Here is a 21,437-nt window from a genome sequence, read left to right as displayed (position 1 = left end):
GGCACTTACAGAGGCCCTGTAACTCCTTCCTACCTTGTCTCGGGTGGCTTCTGGCGACGCATCGCCATGACAACATGGCATCATCAAATGGCCACACGTTGCCATGTGATGTCAGATAACGCCAGAGAAAGGATAGGGGGGGGGTGAGAGAACAGGCAGGGGGCGCAGACAAAAAGTTTGCGCACCCCTGTAGTAGAACATAGGAGCTGAGGAATGAAATCATGCGGGAAGATACAAGTCATTCCAGACGTTTAGAGGTTAAAGGCAGGAGAGAGAAAAGGTGATAGTTAAATGGATTATTGCTGTATTGATCAACACTGATCCACACTGCTCACTTTATTATATAGATATACATTACATTGTGTCTGTGTCTGCATGTGTGCGATTGTCGAGAGGTAGAGATTATTACACAACTCGGTGAAGTTCCCCCTTTACAGAAAATAACATTTTATTTTTCGGCAAAAAAAACATCCTGTTCAGAAATAACTTCCCTTTTCCTCCCTCCTCACATCTGCATCACAGCCCCTGACTTCCCCTTTCTGACAGATTTCTGCTTTTATGGGCAAACAGTTTCCACAGCATGCAAACAAAGTCATCAGGCATATTTAGCCCCTCACAACTGTGATTGGCTGTGTATCTGCAATGTTTCACTCTGATACACTGTATCTCTGATATGCAGAGCTGTGTGTGTATCTGTATTTTATTGTAGCGCAGAGTGTATCTGTATTATACACAGAGCAATGTATGTATCTGTATTATACATGGAGCAGCATGTGTATATATATTATAAGCACAGCAGTGCGTGTATCTGTATTATACCCGGTGTCGTATGTATATCTGCATTATACATGGGCCAGAATGTGTATCTATTATACATAGACCAGCGTGTGTCTATTTTGTGCATCCATCAGTGTGGGAGTCTTTTCCTTGCTGAGGTTGTGGTCACTGGAGTGCAAACTAACCGCTGTCACATTATGGGGTCGGCATATGGGGGTGGGTCATTGTTTTTAGAACAGAAAGTTCCGCCTATGGCTGTTACTCAGTGCAAACTTTCCCTGCTCTTATTTCTGTTTGTGAGTGAAGATGCTGCTATTTATAACTTATGAAACATTGACATATACACACAAGGTATAAATAGGTTACATATAAATAGAGAGAGATGTATAGGGTGAATATATAGCAATCCGTGCTGCTTATGATCTTTATATTTTTAATTGCCTAGTACCCCAGAGCTGCTGTTCCCTGGCCTCTAGTTTCTGAAATATCTGTACTTTTCACCATCAGACAGGAACACTTGCTCAGTGTCAACAGCACAAAAAAACATGTTTTTAGTGAGCCGGTGGTGGGTCCTTGGCGTTCTGGGGACAACATATCGGCTATGGCGAGCGCCCCTGCTTAGATAACGTTCAAGACATTAAAATGAAGGGATTGCCTTTTTAACCCTGTCTTTGTCAGTGGGGCCAGGAAAACATTCATACTAAGGATATATTACAAAGTTGAATGCTGCATTGTCTGTGTCCAGGAGTAAATGGCACATAGTATGCAGGTCAGGATTAAAGTGCAAGGTGAGAATTGAGTGTAGGTGTGTGTGCGTTAATAAGTACTGAAATAGTCGGGGGTGCCGCAAAGAAGAATCAAAATTGAAGTGACAGAGAAGGGAGTATATTTACGCAATCAGACAGTATTGGGGTGCAGTGACAGAACTGTGTATATATTTGGTGATCTCACAGTATTGGGTTTCAGTGACAGAAGTGTGTGCGTATGTATTTAGAGGTCACACAGTATTGGGGTTCAGTGACAGAAGAGAGGTAACTCTCAATATTACTAATATATTACTTCCTGGCAAAACATTTTATAAATAAATAAATGTAGGAGTCACACAGTATCAGAGTGCAGTGACAGAACTGTGTGTATTTAAAGCACAGATTGTTGGGGTGCATTGACAGTGTGTATTTATTTGGGGATCATACAGTTTAGGGGTGCAGTGACAGAACTGTGTGTTTTTAGGGGTCATATGTGTTTTTTGGGGTGCAGTGAAACAGGCTGTGTGTATTTAGGGATCAGACAGTATTGTGGTGCAGTGACAGAACTGTATATGTATTTGGGAGTCTCAGACTTTCGGATTTCAGTGAGAGAACTGTGTATGTATTTAGAGGTCACACAGTATTGGGGTTCATTGACAGAAGCTATGTGTGTATTTAGGGGTTACAAAGTATCAGGGTGCAGTGACTGAGCGTGTGTATTTAAAGCTCAGAGAGTATTTGGGGTGCAGTGACAGAATTGTGTGTATTTAGGGGCCCCACAGTATTGGGGTGCAGTGACACAGGGTGTTTATAAATGTAGGGAGCATACATTAATAGGGCTCAGTGACAAAGACTGTGTATTTAGGGATCACAAAGTATAGGGGAGCAGTCACACATTATCATGGTGAAATGACACATGCTGTGTATATTTAGGGGTCACACAGTATTGGGGTGCAGTGGCAAGCTGTGTGTGTTTAGGGGTCACACCGTAACAGGGTGCAGTGACACAGGCTGTGTGTGTGCACGGCTGGGTCTCACTATCGGCTTCACATATGTGTGAGATTTCCAGCTGTGAGGGGGTAGCGAGGACATTGTGTTCAGAGTGAGGAATGCAGCAAACTGCTGACGGCAGCACAGTTCTCTGAAGAGGAAGGGAGCGGTGCTGAGAGCCGCCACCTCCTCCCCTGCATCAAATCTAGGTTAATAAACTTTGGTCTGTGTGTCCTCCACGCACAGGAAGGTTTACTTTGAGGAGCTGCACACAGAGTACAGTTGCGTCACATGTAAGGAGATTGTTAATGTTTTACATCTGGCGCAGATTAAACAGAAGAGGTGATGCAGAATATGACCCATCCTATTATAATATGTAACTACTCCCTCACTAGTCATATTCACAATTCAAAATTACACGGGGCAACACTGGAGCACAGCACCTCGCCAAATGCCCTGAAAATGCTGCAGTTGGCACGTGTTTTATTCTAAGATTGCACTGAGACAAGGTCACTCTGTAGAAGTAGATAGGGTGTACATAACAGAGAGGGGGTGGTACTGATAAGCACTATGTGTAGTCATACATTTGTATACACAGCTCTCAGCTGTGAGATATGGTGTATATACATGCTATACACAGCACTGTAACGTGTTTATATACACCGGGCTGTGGGATATTGGTTTATATACATACGGTTGTGAGTTATGGGTTTATATACACACTATACACAGAGCTGAGCTGTAAAATGTGGGTTTATACACAGACTATACACAGCACTGTGAGATATGGATTTATATACGCCGTATACACAGGCCAGTGAGATACGAGCCTATATAAACACTATACACTGAGGTTTGCGATACAGGATGGGTTTATAAACACACTATACACAGAGCTTTGAGATATGGGTTTATATACAAACTATATACACAAAACTGTGAGATATAGGTCTGTCTACAGTATATACTCTATAAACAGCTGAGCTGTGAGATATGGGTGTATATACACACTATAAACAGCTGAGCTGTGAGATATGGGTTTATATACACACTATAAACAGCTGAGCTGTGAGATATGGGTTTATATACACACTATAAACAGCTGAGTTGTGAGATATTGGTTTATATACAAACTATATACAGAGCTGAGCTGTGAGATATTAGTTTATATACACCATACATATGGGTTAATACACTCAGTGCTTTGAAATAGGGTTTTTTCTTAAACTGTTTGCTAGCTCTGTATGAGCAGATGTTGTTTTCCGGGCAGTGTCTGCTGGAGGCATTACAGTGCATAGCAAGATATGTTGCAATGTCTTCTTCCTTGACCCCAGGGATTTTTCCTGCCACGAAAGAAATGACATCATCATGTGGGACAGTACAGAGAGAGGATGTCCTGTGGGTGTGCGGGCGTCAGTACAGAGAAAGGTTGCCCTGCAGCTGGTGGGGACAGTACAGAAGGGCTTTCTGTGGGCTGGGTGGGCAGTACAGAGGAAAGGTGCCTCGCAGAGGGGTGGGGGACAATATTGAGGGAGAGTGTCCTGCAGGGAATGGGGCGGTACAGAGAGAGGGTGCCCTGTAGGTGCAGGGGAATATACAGAGGAAGGTTGTTCTGTGGGATAGTACAGAGGGAGGGTGACCTGCAAGTGGAGGGGACAGAACCGATAAGGGTGTCCTGCATGCAGGGAGAGGGAGGGTGTCCAGTGAGCTGTTGGAACAAAACAGAGACAGGGTGTCATGTATGTGGGAGGACAGGATAGAGGGAGAATGTCCTTCAGATTAGTAAAACAACACATAAGGAGGGTGTCCAGTTGGTTGTGGATTCAGCACAGAGGGTGAGTGTTCAGTTGGTTGTGGATTTAGCACAGAGGGTGGGTGTTCAGTTGGTTGTGGGGACAGCACAGATGGAGGGTTAGCTGTGGGACCAATGGAATTTCTTGGATGAGGTAGGAATGTGAATTTCATCCCAGAGAGGAATTAGCAAAAGCATGTTGTAAGAAAAGTCTGAATGACTTACAAACACAGGGACAAACAGAGATACAGGTACACAGAAATATTGACACTATACTCTACTATACACAAAGGGAGAGAAAGCAATATACAGGGATGCAGATACAGAAAGATATTATATACTAACTAAAGGGACCCAGAGAGCCAGAGACACAGTGAAAGATAGACACACACACACAGAGATGCAATGATTTCACATGTATATACACTGTGTGCGTCTATGGCCTCGTTCAGGGTGCAGGCTTCGGAGGGAGGGCGTGCTGCCGTGGGACACAAAGTATTCAAATTGAATACTGGTTGTCAGGGTAGCAGCTGCCCTGTCTCCGAAGCCCGGAGTTGACGCTGGCTAAAGTTTAGATAAACAAAAAATTCGTTTTTTGAAGCTGCAGCAGCGTCACTGGGACCTCGGCAGCCAATGAAATCATTCTTGAGAATGATTTCAAGACTGCAGCCTCGATCCCTAACCTGCCGTCTGTAGCCCCGCCCCCTCCCCGCCTCCTGAAACAGTCTGCTGGGGATGAACACACATCGCCCAGCAGACTGCCGCCCTCCCTCCCGAACGCCCTTCCTCCAACTCCTGCCTCTGGCACCCTGAGCGAGGCCTAAGTCAGGGGTGCGGAAAGTGGGGGTTGTGGAATGAGATTTTCTAGGGGGAGGGGGTGCGGCACTTGCAGAGGCTTTGCACTCTTCCCCAAAGTATTTAAACTAAATGCTGGGGGACCGCGCGAGGCCTCTGTAAATTCTCTTACCTTGTCTCCGACGGTGCGTCGCCATGGCAACGCGGCATCAAATTATGCTGCGGATCACGTGATGTCACGTTGCCATGGCAATGCGACGTCACATCACCCAACGTCATCAATTGACGCCCGAGACAAGGTAAGAGGGGGGCGCGAGCAGGGGGGCGCAGAGGAAAAAGTTTGCGCACCCCTGCTTTAAGGGTGACTACAGAGTCATATAATATATATATGGACAGTATAAGGAAGGATTTTGATTCTACCATATAAAGAGAGGACAAAAATACTCTGTGAGTATGCACTTCCCTCTACTGGTTTTACCCAGTACTGCTCTTGTATCAACAGGTCATACACCCAGGATTATATAACCTGTCACTTTAATTTGTGTTATCACTGACTGTGGGTAGCTAGCAAAGGCTGCGTCCATGGTGTGGGAGACCGCGCGTAGGCGTCCGCACGGGGCGCGATCAGATTGCCTTAAGGCATTGATCGCGCCCATCGACCTTGCGGGCGGAGGCAGGAGGGGGCGCGCGTTGCACAAGAAATCAGTTGAAACTGATTTCTTGGCGCGACACACAGGTCACGTGAGCGGTTCGCCCAACTCCGTGACACCCATAGGAACGCTCCCCATGGCCCGTCGACCATGACCAGGGAAAGCACCCGCTTTCCCACAGCCTCCGCACGCCTCAGCGCGGGCGAAGACACCATGGCCCGGGCCTAATGGTGGAAGAGGCGTTAGGGAAGAGTTATGTGAAGCAATTGGAGCAGTTATAGGGAACAGTAGGAGGAGTTCATAGACACATTATAATAGCGATAGAAAGAATTAGCGCAAGTGACTTCACAAAAGTATCAAAAATGAAGGTAATATCACTGGAGTTATTAAAAAATATTATGTACAACCCTTAAATAGAACCCAGCTCCAAATGAAAGACTTTTTCAAAGTGTCTTTGACAATGTTTCCGAAATGAATAAAGGCACGGACAATTTTAGGGCATGGAACAAAAAACAGAAACAGAGAATAGTGCAATATGTAACGGCATTACAAAATGGCTAAAAAACAACCTCCAATACACTCACAAGTGTAGATTGTAATCGTGGGAAGGAGTGGCTCAGTGAGTAAAGACACTGAATGACACTGAGATTGCTGCAGGGTAGTCTGGTTCAATTCCCGGTATCGGCTCCTTGTGACCTTGGGCAAGTCACTTTATCTCCCTGTGCCTCAGGCACCAAAAACATAGATTGTAAGCTCTACGGGGCAGGGACCTGTGCCTACAAAATGTCTCTGTAAAGTGCTGCGTACAATTGGCAGCGCGATACAAGAACAAACTATTATTATTATTATTATTATTATTATCGTGTCTTTCCCAGGGTGAAGATTATCCCTTGTATGTAGCAGGTGATTTTGGTAGATCTATGTCCTCCTAGAACACCTCCCATAAGTAACAGAGAGATACACATAGTGCAAAACGGCTTTCCGCCAAATGTCAAATATAAAAGTCACGTAAAAAGTTCCCCAACACATGTGAGTAATAAGCATATAGGACTAGCAACTGGAGGCTCAGGATTCCCCTGCTGTTACTATATGCTTATTACTCACATATGTTTGTGAAATTGTTTACGTGAATTTTGTATTCTACATTTGGAGTAAAGCCGTTTTGCGCTATGTGTATCTCTCTGTTGACTCCTTGAGGTGTTCTTGGAGGGCAAATATTTACCAAAATCACCTGGCACGATTGCTACCTACACTTGTGAGTGTATTGGAGATGTTTCTTTTGAACCATTTTTGTTATGTTGAAACATATTGCACTATTTCCTGTTTTTCTGTTCCATGCCCCGAGATTGTCCGTGACCTTTTTTATTTTTTCACACATTATAATAGGATTATCAAATGCTGTTTCCTTTCTCCGTAACAACATATTTCTCAGAAATCCTGCTGCTTAATGTTGGTACATCTAGCGCTTTCTTTGTTGTCCAGTTTTGCAGCTTTAGAACAATGTTCCCCTGTAATTTACATGCGTGAGTACTAGTGCACAGGGTGTTTAGATGCGTGCGCCCACTTCCCCCACACATACACCCCTGGAAGCAGAGCCGCACTGGCCCACCTGGGACCAGGAAAAATTCCCGGTGGATCCTGGCAGCCTGCTCTCCCTGGTGCAGAAAAGTGGTGACGTTGCTGCAGCACGCCTGTATGAAGCAGTAGATTGGAGGGGCAGGGCAGCTCCTACCCAAAGTGGTAACGTCCCTGTGCTTTAGGAAGTAGGATCCCAGGTACAACCCCACGTCATGACACCACCTCTCCCTCATGTCACCCACCCCCAAGTCACTCTTTCCCCCCACATCAGTCTCTTTGCCCTAGCCTTGATCTTTTTCTCTGCCTCCCCCACCCCCCTCATGTCACTCTTCCTGCCCCAAAATGTGTGAATTCTTTCTGCACACCAAAATATCAGATAAAGAAACTATACATTTACCGGTGCTCCTTTAGTTATAGGGAAGACTTGTATTTTGTACAGAGTATCCAATGTAAATAGATGGACAAGTGCTTACACAGACTTGAATGAACATTTTTTTTTTATTGTGCCGTAAACAACAACGTTTCGGCCCGCTGGCCTTTCTCAAGTAAAGTGGCTTGCGCCCATTACCCCCTTACATCCTGTCAAGTCCATTACCCCTTACATTTCTCCCTCCCAAGGCCATTACCCCCTTACATCCTGTCAAGTCCATTACCCCTTACATTTCTCCCTCCCAAGGCCATTACCCCCTTATACTCCCAGGCCCATTAACCCCTTACATCCTTCCCCCCCAGACCCATTACCCCCTTAATCCCCCGCGGCCCATTACCCCTTATACCCCCTCGAGGACCTCCTTATATCCCCTGCAGTGTAAGCGCACGAAGGGTCAGCCAATTGTAGCAGGCTTTTAGCAGGGACTACAAGTCCCATGATTCTTAGGGAGGCACATGTGACTCACGAGAGCCAATAGGGCTTCCAGATTCTCCTGCTGAGGGGATTGATACAATCTCGAGCCAGTCGGAGCTGGGACAGCATAAGGGTAGGGTGTTAGACGAGTATTGCCCCTTCTAGCTTCACTAGTGACAGGGACACAGTTGAACGGCGCAGCTGTTGCGGGGACCAGACCACCACCGAACAACATAGAGACTCTCTACAGTGTGGGACACTCCAGCCAGATACCACCCCACACGGAGGCAGAGTCTTCGTGGACGACTTCATTGCTGGATCAGTGGATCCTGTCTGTCCTTCTGTCGACGCGCCCGGGTGCTGGAGCACCCTGCAGGTACCTTACTACACTAAGTGCACCAACCTTACACCTAGTCCAGTGGGCAGCGCTGTCTCACACGTTCGGGTGGGTGTGGGACTCAGAGGACACGGTGTTGGGAACACGGTGGGGGAAGGTTACGGCCGTGCGAGACTTGGCGGGTAGCTGTACCTCATTAGTGTTCATTAGAAATGTTTATGATATAAGTGTTGTCCATGGTTATGCCGGTTTATATGCTGATAGTAAAGTATTATTGTTTTACTACATTGGGGCCTATGCAGTAAAACCAATAGAAATTATCGGCAGGGTTTTGAACTCGCCATGTTTTTGCCGAGTTGCTCTCAAGGTATGCAGGAAGGACCGAATATCAGTGAGAGCAACGTTTCTAAACATGGCGAGTTGCCGGCTGCGATAGCACCTGCCCTGCGAGAAGGGCTTACCTCTCTCTGCGATAATCTCGCTGGAAATAAAATTATTTTTAAATAAAAAGTGTATTCCTATTGTATTGTAGCAGGAGGTCTCTGGAGCAGAACTGCGTTGGTTTCAGGTCCGGGGACCCCCTAGTTCCCGAGATACAGGCCCCGTTATGGGGTGCCGGTATCTCCTATGGGTTTAAATGTCCTGGTCACGTGATCGGGGGATTTCAATTCGGCAGAGGGATACCGGCACCCCATAATGGGGCCTGTATCTCGGGAAGTAGGGGGTCCCCGGACCTGAAACCACAACGGTTCTGCTCCGGAGACCCCCTGCACATCTACACTAGTATCAAAACACACATATCAATAAACAATCATTCATTATCGTAGCGGCTATCCGCTATGGCAATGAAGCAGCTTTCATGTAATTTTTATAAATAGAGTGTGGGAGCATGGGGTCTCCTGAGCTGAACCCCTTTGATTTCAGCCTCGGGGATCCCCTGCTTCCCGAGTTACAGGCCCAGATATGGGGCCAGATATGGGGTGCCAGTATCTCCTCCATTGTTTACACGTCTAATGTTCCCTAACCCCTTAATCACCTTAGCGGTTAGTAACCGCTAGAGTAATTAACCGGTTAACTCACCCTCCCCCACTACCCACCGGGAGGCCTAACCACCCTCCCTTGGGGACAATACCCTCTTCACCCACCCCCACTACCCACAATAAAAACACTACACAGATTAGCCCCACTACCCACCTCCTAGGTCCCACAATAAACATTACCATATTTAATAAACATTAATACATAACCCATCCACCCTGTGCCCCCCCCATAAAAACATGATTTATTATTTTACATAGAGGCTTAATACCCCAGGCCGACGGGGGTCCCCGGTGGGCCCGACGTTTGTCCGCAGGTTCCACAGTGCACCACGGGGGGTGGCTCCGGGTGATCCCCGCTAGGTGCCGTGGGCCCCAAAAGGGGTCCACGTGTGGTCCCGTGGGTATCTGGGTGTCCCCGGGTCATCCCCACAGGTGTCTGGTGGTCCTTGGGTGGTTCCCACGGGGGTCTGGGGCCCTCGGTTGGTTCCCACGTGGGACCTTGCAGGTCTGCAGGGCCCCCACAGCTGTGGGGTCCCTGGTTCTTCCCCGCAGGTTCACAGGTGGTACCCGTGGGCATTCGGGGGTCCTCGGGTGGTCTCCATAGGTCCCTGCGGTACCAACCCTGTATGTAAAAAAATAAAACATGTCATACATTTAAATAAATGCACCCCCCCACAGCACCACATACATACAGTACAGTAATGGACAAAATAACTATTATCCAGATATGGATAATAGATTATTTGCCCATTATTAAACACATTAACCGGCATAAATAAAGTAAATAAATACAGTTCTACTTACCACAGCCAATGTCAGGATCCTCGTCAGGATACTGCAAGGTCCCTGTCCTCCGTTGCCAGAAAAATACATTGCAAATACATTCTAATGTCTCCTAGCCCCTTAATTACCTTAGTGGTTAATAACCGTGAAAGTAATTAAGAGGTTAACCCATCCTCCCCCGATACCTACCCAGGAGGCCTAACCTGTACAGTGGCTAGTGTGACGATAGCTTATGACAGGTTGTAATTTACACCAAATAACTGGGTTTGAACTTAACGAGGCTTAGATATGATAAAGTATATTTATTCCTTTGGATAGGTGAACACACGATATAGTACAGTAACAAGACAAGAAGTACACTTACTTTGGGGATGGGGGATGAGAAGTATGTTGCATAGAAATTCTCTCGCAATCAGGTACAATCAAAATCATTTCAGAAGACAAAGGATAAAGGGTGGACAACAGTTTATAAACCTTTTGTAACCCTATCCTTAACATTGAGTACAGGTGATTGGTCTTCAATTACCTCTAGCCACTCTTTAATGTGGGAACACATTTTGATACATGCCCCCCTGCTAGTTGGCACATGCGCATTAGAACTCTGGGGTCTCATTTCTGTAGCCCCTCATCTGCATCAGGAATGCCAGCTAGTCTACCAAATGGAATTCCTGGCAGGATACTCTTTGTTGTGAGGTGTGAAATGGGACACTTACAGACTGCTCTGGTTTGAGCCGTCTCCGCCCTCAGGTAAACAGTGAGGGTGAAAAAATCCTTTGAACAATACTTAAGTCCTAGACATTGGGTCGCCTCTCTGGCCATATGCTACCCTGATATGCAAAGGAATTTCCTCTGGGTTTTATCCCTGCTTTGGGACACAGTATTTAAGATAAAACACAAACATATTAAAATATCCGGTTCCGTTGTGTCCAGCGGGTCCAAACTTCCAAGTTCTCAATGCCGGAACTGGGACACCCTAGGGTCCAATTTGCGACTTGCTACGACCTTCGGAACCGGAGTTACACAAATACACTTAAAACCGTTTCTCATTTTAATACAAAAATCTCCGCTGTAAATTAAATCACGGTTTTTCACTAAATCCCCATTGAAAACAACGGGCTTCGCCGCCATAGACTTTCAATGGCAAACCGCCGCCGTTGGCGGCTATGGGAATCCGCCGCCATAGACTTTCAACGGGGCTACGCCGCCGTTGAAGTCAATGGGTGTTTTCCGCCATAGCCGGTCAATGGAGATTGGCCGCCATTGGAGTCTATGGGAAAAGTCCCGAACTTTCAAGGGGGTCCATACTCCGTCGGTTGGTCCAAGAGGCTCAAGGATGGTTCTGCAGCGATGCCGGAGCAGTGACTACAGGTACCCCAAACCCTGGTCCTCTGGACCCTCCGGAACCGGAGGTATGGATTCCTAAATTTCAGCTTTTTATACTTAGCCGTTTTCTTGAGCTGTTTCTGCCGCCACCATTGGAACCTATGGCGCGACCCGCTCTTCTCGGTTCGACCCTTATCGGGGGTCCAGGATTCGGGGACCCGGTGGTGGTCGAGTGGGGGAAGGCCTAGGAACTAGGGGCAAAAAGAATTTTATTTCTAGGTGCTCTAGAACTGTTTATTCCCACGCCACTTGTCGTTGAACTTGGCTAATAAGTGATCAAAGCTCTCTTTTAGAAATTGTATCCGCTTTGCGGTTTTGCGGTTTGGACGTCAGCCAACTCGTTCCTGGAAAGCTCCTTCGAGGTATCTCCATTGAAGTCAATGGGCCCATTGACTTACAATGGGAAACCGGCGCTCCTCCTCTCGGACGCTATCTGCTGGTCTTCACAGGAAACAGGACCCAAACAGCAAGATTCGCCATTGAAACACATGGAGCCCCAATGGCGGCCTATGGGACCCTGCAAAATGGTGCTTGAAAAGGCGGGAAAATTACACAAAGGGCTATAATCGTTAAAGAACTATTAACCCTTGTACTCCCGGATGGATTCTAGTGTGTGTGTGATGCAGACACTGATTAAACCAGATATTACAATGAAACATGGGAACAGGGGAATGCACATTTTCATGTCATAACAAGGGTTAAATCACATTTCTGGACCTCAGTCCAGTTAACCCCTTGTCTCCCTGGTGAGGTCAGGGGATGACCAAATGGGGTGCAACCCCTTTAATCCCGGGCCACCCCCTTTCTCCCTCTACAGGTAGATCATGCCCATATATAATATATATATATTAACCAATATACAAAGAAATGGTTAAGGATTACAAAAACCTGTCAAAATAAAAACATCACATCGCAAAATCAAACACAGCACATCTCAAAATAAAATCATCACATAGCCAAATATAAAACACAGCACATCTCAAAATAAAACACAGCACATAGCCAATTTAAATATATAACAAATGCCAATCAAACAATTGAATGGTACAGTGGGTACATGATGCAAATAATCTGTGCATCATGTAACATTATGCCACTCAATGCTCAAACTAAAAGAAACAATTACAAACAAGATCCAATACCACCCAAACAATAAGAAAATAAAAACAAAGCAAGAAGTAATCAGAAATAAATTACCAACAATAAATTAATCCAATCCAAAATCAATTACACAATTCATTATTAAAAGACCAAAACCAAACCATTCTGAAATTAATTCAAGTTCAAAGTAATCACCATCATCCAAAATCTAACTAAATAAAAATAAAAATTACATTACACAAACTTTTTTAAAGAAACAGGCAAACTACATTTAAAATACATCAAAACAAGCCAAAAAAGCATTTGCAAAAACAACAATTGATAGTTGCTTTCAACTTTTTTTGCCGAGGCCATTTGGAGAGAAATTCACCATTCTAGAGTGGCGATCAGCTGCGAGATGCTGATCGGGGCTACTAGAATACAGCGAGTTTGAAAAGCTGGCGATGAACAGCGAGAAGGGGCCTATTGCCAAGCGGTCGGTGGATTTTTTTTGCCGCCAAAAAAACCCGGCGAGTTTTACTATTCTCGCTAGCTTCTCGGGGCTTACTGAATAGCAGTAGGCTTTTTTGGCGAGAAGCTGGCAAGAAGGGGCTTATTGCCGTTTACTGCATAGGTCCCATTGTTGTATATTATTCATATATGTTCCTGCACGGGGTTATCCCACATAGTTAGGATCCCGCGCAGGTGGAGGCGCTGTCACCTATCGAATCAGGTACACCCTAGGCTCCCAGCGGCGGAGGTTCAGATCTCCTGTGAGTCACAGGTAACACACACAGACACCGTAGTCGCCTTAACTCCCAGGAGGTGGGGGGAAGAGCACTACACATATCCTATTATCATATATCCCATGATGTGTACTCCTTTTTCATCTCATCTACTCTCTCTTGTTTTGCCCCAATTAAACACTGATACCTCACACCTAATTGATATAACCACAGTATTTGTTACTACAACTAAGGTGATTGGCTGATACAGTGTTTATGTAATTAGAACATCTGTAAAACATTAGTGGTGCAGGAAGTTTTTCTTTAATATTAGTAACACATTAGATGTGGTTGAAAAAAGACAGATGTCCATCATGTTTAATCTGTTACATAAGTGAGCAAGATACTCATCATATAATACTATTTTTACTATTAGGGAGATCCTGGCCAAAATAAGACTGCAAAGGGTTGTTGCATGGAATGTGTTTTGTTATTACATTTGATTATTTCTTTCACCTAGACATGGTGTTAGAAATGCCTCTAAATTACTAGGTGGGTAATCTGAAGCTTAGCTGTAATATATTAAGGCATTCTGCATAATAATGGGTTCTCCCCATCTCTTCCTGGCCTGTGAGTCACAGGAATGTGGCAGCACCAGATGGCTCCATTCAGCCGAAAAAAATGCCCCCTAATGATCCCGGGATTCCCCCTCCCAGGATGTATTAACCCCTTCACAGCTGTAGTGGGCTGGAGTCCACTCTCCACCCAGACCCAGCTCAGTCTGTATTCCAGGAGGCTAAGGGGGCTCTTTATCTAACTCTTACGTCTGTAATACTGTGGCAAAACAACAGCATCCAATAACAAAAAAAACAAAACATTTTTTCCATTTAGAAAAATCTAGTGCAGTTTTATTTTCCTGCCCCAATTTAGCAGACCTAAGACTTTGATAAATAGCCCCATATAAAGATAGTGCCTTGTGACCATTTTCTTGGTGCAGTGTAGGTGGAATTCTCCAGGGGAAAATAAAAGTGATTCACTTGACAAATCATTAACATGACATAGTGGCTGTTGTACTTTAGTGAATATATTCCTAAGGATAGTAAAACCTAAAACCTTGGATTTAATAAAGTTTACCGCCCTGGGACACGGTCTTCTTTATCAGAGTATGTTAATAAATAATAACATGAGATATACGGTAGATAGAAAGGGACCTTTCCATCTCTTCATAACAGAGTCAGCTAACATGTCAAACCACCACATATCATTTGGCCCGCCAGTTGAAGAACCCTGGTTTACACATTAATGATGTAGTCGGAACATATGGAAAAGAAAGGTTCTTTAAATGCATCCCTACTCTTCAAAGAGGAAACTGTAGGTTTGTAAATAAATCAGAAGGGGTACTCTGGGTTTATTATAAGTATAGGATGGGTCTCCCTCTGGGCTCCCCTTGGTGCCGTTGCTTTCCCCCAGGTTCCCCTTTCGTTCCCTTACCTGCCGCCGCGGCTGCGACCAACACCGGAGGCCAGGGAGGGCTGCGGGCGGGAGCTGAAGCACCGTGAAGGTTTTGACAGTGATCGCGTCGCCGGCGGCACCCTTTGCAGGGTGGCGCCATCTTAGAGGCCCTTGCAGCATGCGCAAGATGCTGCATGCGCAGGACAAGCGCGCGAATGGTGGCCAATAGGAAGAGGCTCCGAACTGGGTCTACATATCCCATTAGCCTCGAGGACAAGTCACATGGTGTGTATCAGCCAATAGGGCTACAGCTTCCCCTGCAGGGGGAGTATAGATACATTTTGCGCGCTGCAGACAAGTCAGTCGGAACTGGGACACCAGAAGGGTAGGGTGTGCATGTGCATGTGCAGGGTGTCAGTGACCCCTGCACTAGGCCAGAGACCCCCTTAGGCCCCAGCTAGGCCCGACTCACCACAGCTTGTGGTTGCTGCAGGGATAGGCCCATAGATAGAGACACTGCCCCTGTAGCATTATAGTGAGGGCCAAAGCAAGGACGCGGCTGCATCCTGGCCTCATGTGCTCTGGGACCAGACACCTGCCACCAAGAGACTCTCTCCATGGTGGCGCCATCCACGTGAGACACCACCCAACGCGAAGGCTTCGTGGAGGACCTCATGGATCCTATATTCATCATCTGTGTGCCAGGATGTGGACACACCTGGCAGGTACTTTTATCCAGCATCTGCACCAACTCAACACTTTAGTGGGGGCAGCGTTGTTGCACACATTTGGGTGGGTTGGGTCTTGGGGACACTGGGAATGTTTGGTGTCTAAGAGCACCTCAGCACCTTTGGGACGGTATACCCTACGGGGTGTGGACACAGTGTTGTGGGAACACGGTGATAGGTTACGGCCGCACGTGGCTTGGTGGGTAGGCTGTACACCAGTAGTTGTTCGCATACAGTAAACAGTTATCTTTTACCAAGTGTGTGTGTATTGTATGTGGGTCCTGTAGCGGGGTCATTCTACACTATAGAATCCCGCACATGTGGAGGCGCTAACGAGCATTGATTCAGGATACACCCCAGGCTCCCAGCGGCGGAGGTTCGGCCTCCTGTGAGCCACAGGTTTTGCACCACACACACCGTAGCCACCATATCTCCCAGGGGGTGGGGGAAAGTGCGCTACATACATTTAAAAAAAAGTAGTGGTACTTATTGTATTGTAAATAAAAAGATTAGGGTACTAAGGATTTTTAAATAAAAAAAAAGTGGTGTTACTATGAGGTGTAAATAAAAAAGCAGTAGTACTGTTGTATTGTAAATAAAACAAAGAGTTTGTAAAAAAAAAAAATCAGTAGTGATACCTCTGCCTACGTAAATAAAAAAAGTAGTGGTACTCTTTACCCCCTCGTACCATCACTCTTCCAATACTGTATAAAACAGGGAGGGGTGCTGCTCTAAACATGTAATCTGGGAGATGGGAGGAGTGGCTCAGTGAGTAAGGCAGGGGAACGTGGTTCAATTCCTGGTGTTGGCTCCTTGTGACCTTGGGCAAGTCACTTTATCTCCCTGTGCCTCAGGCACCAAAAAAACATAGATTGTAAGCTCTACGGGGCAGGGACTGTGTCTCCAAAATGTCTCTGTAAAGCGCTACGTAAAACTAGCAGCGCGATACAAGAACAAACTTATTATGAATCTGTGATATTTTGTCACATGGAATATGGATTTAGTGATCATTCTTTTGTTCTTTTGTGCTGTCCGCAGGTATTCCTAACTGTCCCGTATTAATAAACAGGTAGCTGAAATTGGGTTAGTGTCTGGTAGAGTACTACGCACACTAACAGCCCCTTCCATGTTCAATTTTGCCCATCCTCAGTCCTTGTTGGTGCCACATTAGACACCTGCATATGTTTCGTCTACAGTGCCAACTGCAGCAGGTTTTCCCTTCACCCCTCGCGCCCCGGAGGGCGGGTGCAGCTTACGCTTCAGCTGATTTCCTGCCACTGGACACTCTGATGTGAGATCCTCCCCCAACCACAGACCCCTGTGTGTGAACATGAGTAACTGAAAAAGGAGACACCTGCTATATCTCAACCTCCCCCTCACCACACATTCCTGTGCCTTACTACCTCTCCACCACTGCCTACCATATGTTTATCCCTCCTCCATTTTACCTTTCACTCCTTTGGGGGTTATTCATTCAAGACTACAAAAATAAAAATAGTACCCGACTTAGCAAACAAACTTTAAAAAAAATCAAGTATTGAGTTAACAGGATGTATAAATAAATCTAGTCCTATTATTTTTGAACTCTATTTCTCCCTCATTCTTCAGAAATTGAACTGGGGGGGGGGCTTTGGGGCTGGACCTAAATACTTTCAGTGCCTCGCACACACCCGGTATCTAAGCTAATTACGCTTTTCAAAGCCGGTGCTCCTCATGGAGAAACCAATATGGCCAGTGGTGTCGACCAATAGGAAGCCGCAACCAATAACATTGCAACTCCCTAGTGGGCCAGCCATTTTGTTTCCCCCTGAGGGAGCTCTGGCACCGGAGTGTGCACTGGTATTTAACACTGGAACTGAGAAGTCTCTGGCACTCAAAAAGCCATGTTTCAGCACAAAAGGACACTAATTATGTAAAGAAAAAATTCCCAGGCGAGATTCCTGCTTTATATTTCCTCTGTCTTTCTGTGTCTGTCTCCCTTTTTTTCCCTGTCTGCTCTCTAGCTATCTCTACTCTATCTATACCCCTCCTACCTGTCTCATTCTCAAAAAAAAGTCACAGTATTTGTCACTACAGTATATCATGGTACTTTGTACAGGGTTTTGTCTGTGAAGGGTGCTTATTGATCAAAGTCTATTAGCCTGCAAAACTGATGCAAAGGGCACCAGATTTATTAAACTAATATATACCATTTTTATTATAATCGTCATTTATTTATGTAGCCCCGTTCCCCCTTGGGCTCCCAGTTGCCCGCTTACCTCCGCGGCGGCTGCGGGTGCTGCCGGAGGGTGCGGACATATGCCCGGTATGCTGGGAGTTGAGGTGGGGGCTGGAGAGGCGAGTCGGTCGGCGAGAGCTCGTGGCGCACTCTGTGTTAGGATGTGCTCACCACAAACGAGACGGGACCACGGTGCTGAGGTGGGAAGGTAGGAACACCACCCACAGCCACGAGGACACGTCTTGAAAGTAGATTGGTCGGGGATTCCGGATCGGGGCAGGAGAGGTACGGTTGGTAGAGAGTGCCGTTTGCCAAATCCAGGGTTAGAGAGAGGGACGTTGTCGTTTACCGTAAGCCAGGGTCGGGATGCCAGAGATGCGGAGAGTCGAATTGCCGTGTGCCGAGTTCGGGATGCCAGAGGTACAGGAAGACGTAGCGGAAGCCGGTTTGATACACGAGGAGATCTGTAAAAATAGAACTAGGGAGGCAGAGAATGGTAAGGACAACTGGTACTATGCTCAACCAAAGAACCAGTGATTTTGGCAGGTATATAAAGGAGTGAGGGTCCAATAGGATTGCAGCCATAAAGGGGTGTGTAGAAGGAGCCAGCTGTAGCAGGGATAGGTCCCTTATGAGTCCCAGGAGATGAGGCATAAAGGGCAGCAATCTGGCTGCATTCAATAGCAGCAACAGTCTTGGGACCTGTACCTTTAAGAGGCGGTTGCGCCTCCGTGTGGCCGCGCCTCTGTGTAGCAGCGCCTGCGGCTGCGTGCGCACCCCCACGCCCTGATCCGAGGGCAGAAGAGAGAGAAGAACGTGTGCGCGCGCGCACAGTGCAGGGGCTCGCGCGCCTCTCTCCGGCGTCCCTGCGAGTCAGGATGATGTCAGGCGAGGCAGCAGGTAAGTGGGAGGCACGCCGTGAACGGCGTGTCTCCATAATCCTTACACTCTGCTAGCGGGGGCCGCCATCTTTGGTTGCACACGCAGATGGGGAGCAGAGGTGCGATAGCCAATGCAGGACTCCATGCGCAAGACCAGCGCAGGCGGCGGCAAGAGAGGGAGGCACTCCACAAGGACTACAGCCCCCAGAAGGCCACAGGGCTGAAGAGCATGTGATGCCTCATAGCCAATAGGTCACTAGTATTCCTTGCAGCAAGGAATAGATACATTTCGCGCGTTTGCTTCCACGCTAGTCGGACTGGGATGCCATCAGGGTAGGGTGTATGTGTGCAGATGTCTGTGGCACCTGCACTAGACCAGATACCCCCATTAGGCCCCAGCTAGGCCCCGACTCCCCTCAGATTGTGGTTGCTGCAGGGACAGGCCCATAGATAGGGACACTGCCCCTGTAGCATAATAGTGAGGGACACAGCCAGGACGCAGCTGCATTCTGGCCTCCCGTGTTCTGGGACCAGACACCCATCTACTGCAGAGACTATCAATGATGGTACAATCCTTGCTGAACCCACGGACTGTAGAGGCGGAGGCTTCGCGGGTTACTGCAACGGATCCGTGGATCCCATCATAAGTACAGCATCTGCGCGCCTGGGTGTGGACACAACCGGCAGGTACCCAACTAAGTGCACCAACTCACCTACACATTAGTGGGGCAGCGCTGTCTCACAGACTTGGGTGGGCGGTTGATTCTGGGGACACTGGGACGGTCTGGTGCCCGGAGCACCTCAGTACATTGGGGTAAACCCTGCAGGGTTATGAACATGGTGTTGGGAAAAGCACGGTGAGGGGTTGCGGCCCTGCGAGGCCTAATATTGCGGTATTGGGGCTAATGTTATGATGGTTCTATGCCTATAGTAAATTGTTATTGTTTCACTGCGTCAATGTGTATTGGTCATATATGGTCGTGCACGGGGCTATCCCACATAGTTAGGATCCCGCGCAGGTGGAGGCGCTGTCACCCATCGAATCAGGTACACCCCAGGCTCCCAGCAGCGGAGGTTCAGGCCTCCTGTGAGCCATAGGTAAGGCAAAATACACACCGTTGCCGCCATATCTCCCAAGGGGGGCGGGGGGGGGGAGTGCGTTGCATGTATATTCCGCAATGCAGGACAATGGGGCATAACAGTACAGCAACCATATTGCAACATTAACGTGCTCTGGTAAAGTAGGCAAGGACTAAGGAGGGAGTTTTCACTTTGTTCCATTATTAAAACACCCAATAGTACAATATATCAATTACATTATGGTTTACCATCATTTTACTTCACTTTTTTATTAATAAAACTGTAGAATATGAGTTAGCGTAAACCTTGTCTAATCAAGAAACCCTCTCTCTCTTCTCTCTTCTCTCTCTCTCCCCCAGATTCCACAGGATAAAGTATGTTTTCCCTCATACATCTGTTAACCCATTCTCTGCCAGACAACCCAACAACACATACAGATATATATCTCTCCACCCACTGCCAGGAACCTGTGATGTGGCAGTGAAGGAGTCAGTCAGTTTATCACATCTGGCAGGGGAAGACAGCACTGCACATGCTCAGAAATCTTTCCCCTGACCTCAGGATAAAGCTGGAGATCAAAGGGTCACAATCCCTGTGACCTTCCCTTCCCAGACCCTCTGAAGGCATGTGTCTTATTAATGACAGCCAGCTGGTCCACCCTGCAGAGCATCACATCCTTAACTCTTTCACTGAAGTGAGGTATGGGAATGAAATTGGGCATGGGAATGCCCTATTCGGATAATGTGAAGAGTTTTGGAGTTATTATTTATTTATTTTATTTATTTATAAAATGTTTTACCATTAAGTAATACATTGAGAGTTACATCTCGTTTTCAAGTATGTCCTGGGCATAGTTAATATGACAAATAATACATGGTTACAAATACAGTTACATAAATGAACAGGGTATACATTATATACAATGCATTGCATGCACAGTTAGAGAAGATGTATATTATAGGCTTATGTAACAGTTACAGACCAGATTAAAATGTGAGACAGCCTTAGTTTTGAAAGAACTTAAGACTGGTGGTGGATGTGAGAGTCTCCGGTAGGTTGTTCCAGTTTTTGGGTGCACGGTAAGAGAAGGAGGAGCGGCCGGATACTTTGCTGAACCTTGGGACCATGAACAGTCTTTTGGAGTCAGATCTCAGATGATAAGTGCTGCATGTTGTAGGGGTGAGGAGCTTGTTCAGATAGGTGGGTAGCTTGCCCAGAAAGTAGTTGAAGGCAAGACAGGAAAGGTGAACTTTGCGCCTAGACTCGAGTGATGACCAATCTAGTTCTTTGAGCATTTCGCAGTGATGTGTGTTGTAGTTATTATATATAAAAGGCTGCAAAAGCAGTGTAAAAATCAGCATCAGATTTAGCAAAGAAAAACATCACAATAGAGGTCATTTTTTTAAATATATATGTTATTGACTCTGTTTTGAATTCAGGAGAGTTTGTTGTAAAACTCTCATCATTTCCATTAACCTATCCCCTGCTGGATAAATCCCATATAGCATTGCCTGTTGAACCTTTGAGTGCCCCAAGGCGTAGCAACAACTTCATGGGG

The sequence above is a fragment of the Ascaphus truei genome, chromosome 7, assembly GCF_040206685.1.
Source record: "Ascaphus truei isolate aAscTru1 chromosome 7, aAscTru1.hap1, whole genome shotgun sequence".
NCBI lineage: Eukaryota > Metazoa > Chordata > Amphibia > Anura > Ascaphidae > Ascaphus > Ascaphus truei.
Note: the sequence above shows the minus strand (reverse complement) of the source record.